The sequence below is a fragment of the Pinus tabuliformis genome, chromosome 2_2 (genome assembly GCF_031772625.1).
Source record: "Pinus tabuliformis cultivar Carrire ecotype Pingquan chromosome 2_2, CPIR1, whole genome shotgun sequence".
NCBI lineage: Eukaryota > Viridiplantae > Streptophyta > Pinopsida > Pinales > Pinaceae > Pinus > Pinus tabuliformis.
This window is the reverse complement of record NC_142300.1, coordinates 821,440,422-821,452,520: the sequence shown is the minus strand read 5'-3', so window position 1 is coordinate 821,452,520 and position 12,099 is coordinate 821,440,422. Positions and strand designations below refer to the sequence as shown.

General features: G+C 29.9%; 1 pseudogene; it reads right to left on the bottom strand.

The window, feature by feature from the left end:
- Positions 1–1,935: 1,935 nt before the first annotated feature.
- LOC149195506 (large ribosomal subunit protein uL15x pseudogene) lies at positions 1,936–2,373 on the bottom strand (annotated as a pseudogene).
- Positions 2,374–12,099: the final 9,726 nt, after the last annotated feature.

The following is a 12,099-nucleotide window of genomic DNA, read 5'->3' as shown; positions in this document are numbered from 1 at the left end:
TTCAATTTGTAAGAGCTCGATATTGAATCTGTTGTATCTCTATAACTACGGATCTCGAATATTTGAAATCCCATCCAGCGGTAACCCTTTGAGTCCTCTTTATAACCCTGCAATTCTGATCAAGATTGGATTCTCCAAGGAAGAGTTATGCCAAATCTCCCACGGTGACCTAATTATAGAATAGTTCAGTAGAGAAAACTTGTACGATGTGCCACATGTCACTATTTCAACCTTAGTACCTGAAACTGATACACAGAAAACTACAAGCCATCCTCTTTTTGAAACTTCTTACGAAATTTCAATCTGATGCTCAAAAAAAAGGTTATGACAATTTTCCACAGGTCACCTGTTTGGAATATAATTCGGGAGTCTGCTAAAAATGCTAACTTCCTCAGATCATATCTCCACAAATATAGCAAGACAAGATCTGAAATTTAGACCCAAAGTTCAGAACGATTTCAACCCAAATGAGTTTTTTTTCATCTTCTGAAACATTGCAGAAAAAAAGTTATAGCGAAAATTCCGTTATGACCTGTTTGGAGCAGCGAAACCCTAGAATCCAAAGCTCTGATACCAAATGTTAGGAAACCAGCTCACAAAAAGATAGAAAAGATAGATCAACGCCTTAGAATTCAGCCTTTTCGAGGGGCAAACCTCCTTTAAATTACACAAATGAACAATTCTTGGATGATACAAATGACTAAACCTCCCTTCTATATATAAGAGTCTAGGGGGTCACAGTGTAATCAAGCTGACATAACAGTAATAACTTAAGGGCACAAAAATAACAATAGTGGGTTTCTATGGGGCATACTAATAACAATATGGGAACAATAGGGGCACAATAATAACAATAAGGGATATAATGACAATAGTAATGGGGGAATCACTATTATTATAGGGGCCTAACATATTTGGAGTTACTTTCTGGGGTTTGGGCAGCCGTTTCTTTGCTCTAAAAATTTCCTATGTCTAGATTAACCATACAACCATCCAAACCGAAATTTGAAGAATATGACCTAGAAATAAGTTCTCCAACCAAAAAAATTTCCCGCTTATTTTGGAAACTTGGATTGTCCTGAAGATGATCTGATCCATTGGGGTTTCCATTTACATTGATTTCAACCTCTTTTCTCCAAGAAATCGTATTTGTTTCTCCATTTCTAGTGTCATTTGCTCTATAATTTATATTTTTCACATAAAAATATGCTATCAGATCCTCAGAAAAAATGATAAAGAAAATAGAATCGTGTGTTACAAACATTGGTTTACCGTATATGCTATTCTTCTTCAGTTTTTTTGGACTAATGCAACTTTATTTTGTAGTTTCTTCTTGCCCGACGAAGACTTGTTAGTGCTGATACCATTCAAGCTAAGAATAACATCATATTGAGGGCTACGAATTCTATACATTTTCTTCAAATTATTAAACTGATAAATTCCATCCTACTTTGCATTTCTTTCATGATCAACTCCTCAAACTTGAATACATTGTTTCATGCTTTTGAGTTTAAGCTCCTTGCCCATCATTCTCACTTTTAGGGGCAACTTTTTCTGTGGGGCTTTGCCTTCATCAATTTCTTTAATTCTTTGTTGCAAATCCTCCCACAATTTAAGGGTTTCATTCTCAAATTTGGATATGAGTTCTTCCTTTTCCATGTTATTGCCTTTATGGACCTCAAAGGCAGACGAGAGTCCCTTTTTTTGTTATTCGAAGGAGATTTTCATATATTCAAGATGTTCTTGAAACCACCTCTTCTCCGTTTGAATTTCATCCAACTCAATTAATAGATATTTTCTCTCCTACTTCCATTCTTTTGCAACATCCTTGTTAAGTTGTTAGAACCTCTTTGTTATAATACATTTGTCCACTGATACCCAAAACGCTAACACAAGTAAATTCTGAAATCAAAAGAAAAACCCCTAAAACTCCAATCAAGCAGTCAAAATGACTGTCCCTCCTGCCTCCTTAATCTTCCTCTCAGCTAGCTTCAAAATAAGCTTGGCCTTCAAGACAATGGGTTGTGAGGGCAACACGCCCTTACCCAAGACCTTAAAAAACCCAAACTGGGTGACATCTATTAAAGGAGAATTGTTAGGGGTGGCATTGGCCTTGACATCCTTAGGGACTAGAGACCACAACTTTTCAATATTAACGATAGGGCAGTGATGGTGTTTCTTGAGCTTGTGGAAATGCCTCATACCAACCTTACCAAAGTAGCAAGGATGGTATTTGCCAAAGAGAATTCGATGGTGGTGCATACGTCCGACGTTACCCCTACCACCTGGATGTTTCTTGTGCTTTTCGATACGCCTGTGGCCTATGCTCACATGCTTTCTGTTCTTCTCGTTCTTCTTCAGTCTGGTCGTCATCATGCTCAACCTCTGCTTCCTCTTCCTCGCCTCAGCCTCCACTTGTTGAACATATTAGCTCGGATTGAAAAGTTGGAAAGAAATGACTGCAGAAGATGAACTCTAGTTGCGAGATTCAATCCTTGGTTTCTTGGATTGTTGCAATAAAGACCGTGCAGAGACTAGTAAAACCATGCAGAGTCCAATTCGCTTCAATCACATGTCGTGTGCTCCACGGATAAGTCGATTACTGCTGCCCTAACATGCATTTATTCTTAATTTATCAAGCTTTCATTAGGGGAATTTTGAGGTATAAAATGGGTCTCAAAGGAAAATTTTGCAAAAAAAAATAAAATTTATAAGAACCAATAAGATTCAAGATGATGATGTCAACCATGGGGATGATTCACCATTTTTGGAATAAAAAGGCAAAAATATTAAAAAATATTAAAATATTAAAACTACTTTTTCAATTTGTATTTTCAACTTATCTCCATAAGGTTTTACTCAAATTTTGAGTGGGAGTACTTGTTGGATGCAAAATTTAATTCCTCATCCAAAGAGTGCCGATGTTGAAAAATGAGAAAATACATGAAAAAACATGATTGCAATCACTTTTTTCATGTATTTCTCATTTTTTCGTGTAGTAGGGTCCATCAAAAATATGCAACATGGGTACTCCTTGAATGATGAATCAACCAATGAGTGTTTCCGCTCGAAATTTGAGTAAACCCATAGGGAGATAAGTTGAAAATACGAGTTGAAAAAATAGTTTTTTCCTTTTTCCCTCTAAAATTTAATGATGTAATCTAATTTTCATTATTATTTTATAATTTCCTTAGGAGACCCATTTTAGACCTCAAAATTCCTCAAATGGTAGCGCTAGTGTGGTGGTCGGGCTATCTTAATGCAAGATTGGTCAAAAAGCCCAAATTTCACTTAGCAAAAGGAGACATATTTTTTGTATGGATCAATTAATGAAAAAAATGGATAGTAGATTTCATTGCTATGCAGTGACATAATAATGGAAAACACAATTAAATATTGTGGACTATTTCAATAGCGTAGGTCCTTCTTCACAGGTTGTTTGGTATTTTCTATGCAGTGTGGACTCCATTATCGTTAAACAATAATTTATCAACATAGTGTAATTATTCAATGGAATTGCCATGGAATAAGTTTGATAAGTTTATACATTCAAACATATATTTTAAATAATTAAAATTTACAATTTGAAAATTTAACATAATTACCGATCAAACTATTACCTCAAAATGGGTACTCTAGCCTAAAAACCCCAAAAAAAACATGGAAAAACAACCAAAAAACAAAAAGTGTTGATTTTGCATCACCACTTTTTTTCTCGAAGTAAATTTTCAATATTTTTTAAAAATAACAGTGAAAAACAATAAAAGTCATTTTTTTAATGCAAAAAACACCTTGAAATCGAAAAGTGTTGATGCTAGAGTACATTTATTTATTTAATTTTTTTTTTGGGTAAATTTTTAACATTTTTTAGCAATGGCGTTAAAGATAAAATATCAAGACTCCAAAAAACCTTAAAATTCAAACAATTTTCAGTCATGACATTAAAGATAAAATACTTATAATTGCTTTTTACCAAGATAAAATATCGTGACTTAGAAAAACCTTAAAATTTTGACAATTATTCAACCATGGAATTAAAGCCAAATATCACAACTGCAAAAAACCTTAAGTTTTCAATATGTTTCAACCATGGCATTATGGAAAAATTATATGACTAAAAACTCTTTAAAAATGAACGTCTTAATAAAAGAGTCATTATACCAAGTGTAATTTATTTTTAAAATGATAAAAGTATAGCTATTCTAAGAGTTTAGCCTAAGACAAGTTGACACATTGCAACAAAAATTTAGAAATAAACCATCAAATTGACATGTGGTGTAGGCGAACTTGACCTATTGCAATGAAATATTAAAAATCAACCATGAAATTGATATGCTTTGGGGCAGGCTTGTCCATTATAACGATAACTTTAAAATCAACTATCAAATTAACACATAATGAGGTCAGGTTTCTAGTTGATGATCGATACGAACCCTACAAAAAAATAATAGTAATAATAAACAAGTAGATAAATAAATTAAAAATATTAAAAAAAATTATAAACATGGTAAAAAATTAATTAAATATTATTTTAAAAAATATTAAAAATTAATTTAAAAAGGGTCAATACTCGAAAAAAAAAATGAAAAAACATATAAAAAAATAAAAGTTAAATTATTTAAACAACAAAAAAGAAAAGAAAAGTGATTTAGATAACTAAAAAATACAAACTAAAAACTAAAAAACTATTTTTTCATATATATATATATAAACTTAAAAAAAAAAATTAATAATAATAATGAAAAACCATTAAAAAATAAAAATTTAAAAGAAAATGAGTTAGAAAGAAAATTATAATTATATATAGATATAGATATATAAACATCATAAAAAATAAAACAATAAAATTTATTATTACTATTTTTTTAATTTAAAAAAAAGAAAAAAAAAAAAAAAAAAAACACTAAAAACCTAAAAAATTTGAAAGATTTAGAATTTAAAAAAAAATAAAATAAAATTTTAAATTTTAAATTTTAAAATTAAAAAAATGTCAAAATTTCATTTAAAAAATTATTTAAATTTTAAATTTTTAGAGAATTTTAATTTAAATTTATTTAAATAAAAAAATAAAAGTTTTAATTTTTTTTATTAAAAAAAAACCAATGAGCCTTGGCCTCTCTTTCTTTTAAATTTTAACAAAAATCTTAAATTTTATAAAAATATTTTAATTTTAATTTTTGTTTTATTTTAATAAATTTAAATTAATTTTTTTTAAATTTTAAATTAATTTTTTTTTTTTTTTTAATTTAACCCTTTTTTTAATTTAAATTATTAAATATTTTTTTAAATAAATTTTTTTAATTTTTTAAATTTAAAAAATAAATTAATTAATCTTTTTATTTTTATTTTTTAATATTATGTTCATAATTTATATTTTTAGCGATGTTATATATATATATATATATATTCTTAGATAATTTTCTTTTAAATTTTTATTGGCTTTTTAAATTTTTTAAAAGTTTTATAAATATATGTTTTTTATTTTTATTTATTTATTTAAAAAAAAGTTTTGAGTTTTTATTTAATTTTATTATTCGTTTATTTTTTAATTATTTAATTCATTTTTATTTGTTTGTTTTTTAAATTAAATTTTTACTTAGATTACTATTTTTTACGGTTTTTTATTGTTTTTTAGTAACAATTATTTTTTGTGTATTAAAATATTAATTAACTATATATAGATATATAGTTCATTAATATTTGGTCACGTTAACCATCATTATATAAAAAAAAATTAATCTCAAAATATTAATGTTATTATTTTTTTAATTTTGCAAAAAATAATTAAAAATTTCACTATAAAAAAACATTAAAAAAAAATAAAAAAACACATATTTGGAAATCCCTTAAAAACAAACATTCTAGGATGAAAAACAAGAAGATGAATAAGATGACTTGAACAATTGTTAAATAATCAACATTTAAAAAGAAAATTGTGCACAATTAGGACAACAAAAAATTTTAAGTGTAAAAAATATGCCTTAAAAAATGATGATTTTCAAACTTATGAGAGATTTTTCGGCGTAAATCACATGATATTTCATTTGTTGACGCGTTTTGAAACCAACCAGTGTGGTTCATCGTCAAGACAAAAATCTCATGTGATTTACGCCGAAAAATCTCTCATAAATTTGATATGGATCACAAAAGCCTCAATTCAACGATTTTCAAACTTCGTATGAAAATCAAAAACATTTAAAAAAAATATCCACACTCAATACATTAGAAAATTTAAAGTGTCAAAAACAAGCCCTCTAAAAATAGCGGTTGATGCTGCATCAACACTATTCAAAATCAGTGTAAAAATTGCTAACATTTAAAAAAAATGTTCATACTTGATATATATATAAACAAATAAATAAATAAATTTAATATGTTAAAAATATGCTAAAAAAAAAGGGTTGATGCTGCATCAACACTTTTCAAAATCAACATGAAAATCACTAACATTTAAAAAAAATGTTCATAAGAAAATTTTAAGTGCCAAAAATATTCTCCAAAAAGAAAATGTGCATTCTAAATCACCACTTTCAAAATCAGGTGATTTTTTGTTACCTCAAAAAAACAGGTACTAAGTAATTTTCTCGTTTGATTGGTAACTATGTTTTTTTAATCAAATATATATTAAAAAATAAATTTCTTTGAAATTTTATCAAATATATATTAAAAATATCAATTTAAATTCAAGGTCTCTTGGACTTCAAGATGGACAAAACCAAACTTTGAGCTTTTTTTTCATGGTGCTTCACAGGGAGAACCAAATGTTTGTGGCCAGGGTGTGGTTACTTACAAACCATTACTTCCATATGAAAATGGGTTTTAGGAGAGGGAAACAACAATTTTATTTAACTCATGGCCTGAAACCTATGCTAATTTTGGTTATTGAAAAAGGCATTCTCTCTTCAAGTTTTCAAGGATTTCTAACTGGTCATCAATTAGGTAAATGATTGATTGAGATGTCACAAAATTTTTTTTTTGCTCTAAGTAGTGAATTTGAAATCTGCCCTCACACATTTTTCTGCCTGAAATGTTTATGGGGAGCACAACACCATTGTAGAGACCTTCTCTAAGGCAATGTTGTGATCTTGTCATGTTGTCCCAACGACGTTGGCCATAGTCTGCGTAGTGAGTGATTGTGACATTACTTGTAGAGTGTGAAAGTAAAACCACTGGCAAAAGCATTCCGATTGTTCGTGGAACATGGGTGATTATAGAAACACAAAATGACTTTTTCTTACCATTTCTACCCTTGATTTTTCATAGAATATTGTTGTTGTTTTTTGCTATAATCACTGCTCATATTTAGCTCATTATCAATTGACAGTTCATAACTGCTCATATTTAGCTCATTATCAATTGACAGTTCATATGCTATTTATTTTTGGTTTTATCATATATCTAAGCATACATAGTTTTTTTCTGATAACACAAACTACATTAGACATTCATTTTTGACGTTTTTTTTTTTATGATAACTATCATACTACACTATGGGTAAGGTGTTTGAAGATGTATTTATGATCCTAATACATGTTTGACATGTATTAACGTTGTACTATCACCCCATTTGATAATAAAATTATGTTTAAAAAAAAAACAAATCAAATAATTATAATGTACTATATATTTTGAAAGATTAAAAAAAAACTGAATTGGAAATAGAATATATTGTTTTTTAAATATAATATATATATATATCCAAAAAGTTTGGAAATAAATCAATCGGCTGAAAATCAATTTTAAAATTTCTGAATCGCAGAAAGATTGAATATATTATTTTTATAAATACAAATTTTTATCCAAAAAGTCTTGGAGTATATAAATCAGTTGAAAATCGATTTTAAAATTAATCGATTTGAGAATCGTAGAACATGAAATATAGAATTTTTAATGCAAAAATTCTGGGAGCAAATCACTAGGTTGAAAATCGATTTTAAAATTTATTAATTGTAAAGCACAAAGTTTATTTATTTATTTATGATTTAGTATGGGTTTTAGTTTCTTTACTTAGGTGCATCTATTCCATGTACGCCACCGGTGCATTTTAATATAACACGCTTTGGTGTTGATGGAACATACAATGATATATGTTTAAATATTTTATTTAAGTTTATTAAAAAAATATTTTTAAAAAAATAATTTGGTTGGTTAGGTGAGCTTTTTAATTTTTGTAAATATTTGGTAGAGTTTTTATAGTTAATTTTGGTTTTTTCATATTTCAAAGTTGACGATGTTACGAGCGTTGTTTCACGAGGGTTCTAAAGTTAAATGTGGTGACACATTTTTGAGAGATGTTTGAGTTGGCGATAGTTATTATGTCATTATTATTATTGTGTTAATCAATATGGTGTTTAATGGTGTCGGTGCAATTTGCAATTATCGATTGAGTTGTGCATTGGTGGTACTCACTACATATCATGTTTAATGGCTAGTGCATTTGGGATTTATTGACATCTCCATTGAGCTTTGCATTGGTGGTGATTGTATTTACTTACTGCATTTCCCAAGATAGTATATGAAATCCCTCTATGTTTGTGAGATCGTGAGGTTTCTTCTTTGTCATTGCTACTTTTTCTATCCCCCTCATTTCTTATTTTGCTAGTATTGCATGCCCCTATCTAGAGAGAACCCCACCCTGATTAGCTTGCTCCATTGTATTCTTCGTGTATTTTCCTTCACAGAGTTCACATTTGTGATAATGTTTGCTAGACCAGGCCATTAACTATAAGTTTACGTTGTGTGCCTCAACTCTATTTCTCATTTCTAGTATTCAAAAGATTATTTGAAAGTATCCTTATAAATTGTTTCATCTTCTTGAATTTAACATATTTTAAATTAGAAGATGAGGCCCGAGTTTTACAATTTATCTATGGAATTGCAGCTATGAGCAAATTTTAAGGGTTGTTCAAACCCAAGGAACAATGCAACTAATTTTGCTAGTTCAATAGCGAGCATATTCATATTATCTCTGGTCTACATTTGTTATAACATCTGTTAATTGTAAGTTTACACTATGTCTATGTACTCCTATAAATGTTGTTTATTCACCCAATCATCGAAGATTTTCAATATTTAGCTCGTAAATTTCATTTTTGATTATGATGAAACGTGGGAGATTAGAGAATGGCCACACATTTTATTGTTATGTTGTGAGTTATTTGAATGTTGTTTGGGTAAAACGAGTATTGGGTTGTGTTTTAAAGACTTAAATGCAATTTCTATAGTTCTCAAATTATGGCTATATATTATGTTATTCACAAAATTGTGGCTTTACCTACCTCATTGGTTATGGAGGATCGATTTTGGCCATGCAATTTAAGTCATTTGGTGGAGTTGCTTGTTTTTCAAATATGAGTCGTGGAAGGGTTTTTGTGTTCAATGTTTGGGTGTATTTATTTAGTGGGAATCTCATGGGTATAACAGCAAGGGGCACATGTGCAGCTCCAACTGCCCATAAGGGTATGTTGTCCTTCATAAACATATCACTCTGCCACTACTCATCATAGGGTGTTGTTGTATCCATTGGTGCTTCATTATTGCCATCATTGTTTACCATTGGAAGACCATTTCGAGTCCTCTTTTCTTTTCTTTGACTATATATATTAGTCCCATTGATGACCATGATTTTGATGAAATTATATAGTCCATCACCAATATGAGGAAAATAAACACAAACACTCTATAACCAATAATATGAGAGGCTCTGCATACTCCCATTAGGATCAATTTTATGACAATTATACAAAACATGATACCCATGAGCATGGTCACAAACATTGCTTTGAATGTGATCTGTTCCCACCAGGGAAGCACCTTCTTGTCGTCAAAGATTTGCTTTGTGCTCATTTCTTTCTCTTCAATATTATTCAACATTCTATCTTTGTCTTGCTAGTTAGCATCACAAGAGCATAATTCTTCTCCATTCTTCACATGATCAACTCGTTTTAAAAGGCCTTCCCGACCATGACAATGACCATTCTCTACCTCGAGAGATTTGCTTTCACAACTGTATTGATCCATTTGGGCAATACTAAAGTTAGAATAGGAAACAGTTTAGCCAAAGCTAAGAAAGTCCTCGAACTAGCAAGCATGCTATTAATTATATATCTATTTTCTCTCCTCTTATCATACTAATTTTCGATGTTGCTTTTTTCCTGTTATTTATTTAAAAAAAAAAATCATATTTAATTGTAAATTTTAAACATATTTTGAAAATCTAATTAGCAAGATCAAACTCAAACAATTAAATACCATAAAATACGTTTACACTTAGACAACGAATACAAGAACCAAGAATATTTATTTAGTGGAAGACTATATAAGTAGAGATTGTGTGGTGTACTCTAGTTGTTAGCTTCGGGTCAGGTTTTGTTGCTTAGTTGCATGTACTTGAAGATACATCGTCCAATACGAAGAAGGGATTGTTGATGCAACGTGTGCATCTGGAATGTGTATGAATCTTGATAAATATTTTTTACAGTTCGTTCTTTTACTTGTTCTGATTGCTTTCATACTATCATGCATGATAATGTGATCGTTTTTCCAAGGAGGTGTGCACAACAAATAAAGTTGCATTCATCACTATCTTGTGTCAACTGAAGTTATAGAGGATAATTCATCTCCATCTCTTGGGCCAATAGATTCAGTCTAGGGCGATCATGTAATGTTTATGATATTTTGATGAAGGTGATCCATTTTTTTATATTGCCTATGCCATGTCATTCTAGAATGTTTTCTTCTCTGAGAAATCTTATTCTTCTATTGGAAACCTATATTACAAGGCCTCAGTAGGCATGACTTTTTGTAATCTTGTAGTGGATAATTCAGTTCCATATCTTGGACTAGTAGAGATAATTTAGGGAAATGTTTTGATGAACATGATCCACTTTTTTATTTTATTTATGTCATATCATTTTAGAATATTTTCTACTCCAAGAAATCTTATTATTGTATTGGAAACCAATATTGCAAGACCTTCGCAGGCATGGGTTTTTGTAAGCTTTACCTTGTGCTATGAAGGTGATTCTTCCTTGGTGGCAATGTTACAAATTCTTTTTGTTCATAGTCTCTTTATAGGGGAGATGTAATGTTGCCAACCCTTCTGCTTTGCTTTGATATGTTTGATGTTATGTATGTTTGCAATGTAACATTGTGATGCAAGAGAATTCCACTTCCAAGTCAAAATTTGTTTTGACTAGGCCTAGGGGTTTTCATTTATCAAGGGAGTTGGCTCCCTAATTGAGTGTATTCATTTATTTAATTGTATTTTACTATCTCATAATTAATGATAATGAGGATATTGTAACTAGATCTCTCTTTTAGAATATAGATATCGTTAGTATTTGTGAGAGTTAGAGAGAAATGAGAGAAGTTAAATTGTTGAAAGATTTATGGATCTAGGAATTCTAGAATAGGGGTTTAGGTGAGGATTTTGTGGATGTGAACCACAATATAGTTCAAAATCCTTTTGTACAAATATGTAGCCAAAATAGGATTATATAGTGGGTGAGAAAGGAGAGGATCGAGAGGCTTGAGGAAGCCGAATATGGCTTCAATGCCAAGAAAGGGCCATATAATGTAAATTTAGCCATAAGGGCCTATTGTAATTATGTTTAGTTCTTTTAATCAATATGAGGAAGGAAGCACTCTGTTCAAGTGTCTTGAGTGGATCTATGTGCAAGAGGGGAGCGAGAGTTTCTTTTAATGACCAGTCCTTCTACAATCTTTATGCTCAAAATACATACACCGTAACATATGCACATTATATATATATACTCCTCTCAGCCCTGTCCACAAACAACTCTGGAACCGCTCTCGGCCCTAATGATAATGAGGATATTGTAACTAGATCTCTCTTTTAGAAGATAAATCTCGTTAATATTTGTGAGAGTTAGAGAAAAATGAGAGAACCTAGATTGTTGAAAGATTTATGGATCTAGGAATCCTAGAATAGGGGTTTAGGTGAGGATTTTGTGGATCTAAACTATAATATACTTCAAATTCCTTGTGTACAAATATATAGCCAAAATAGGATTATATAGTAGTTGAGAAAGGAGAGGATAGAGAGGCTTGAGGAAGCCTAATATGGCTTCAGTGGCA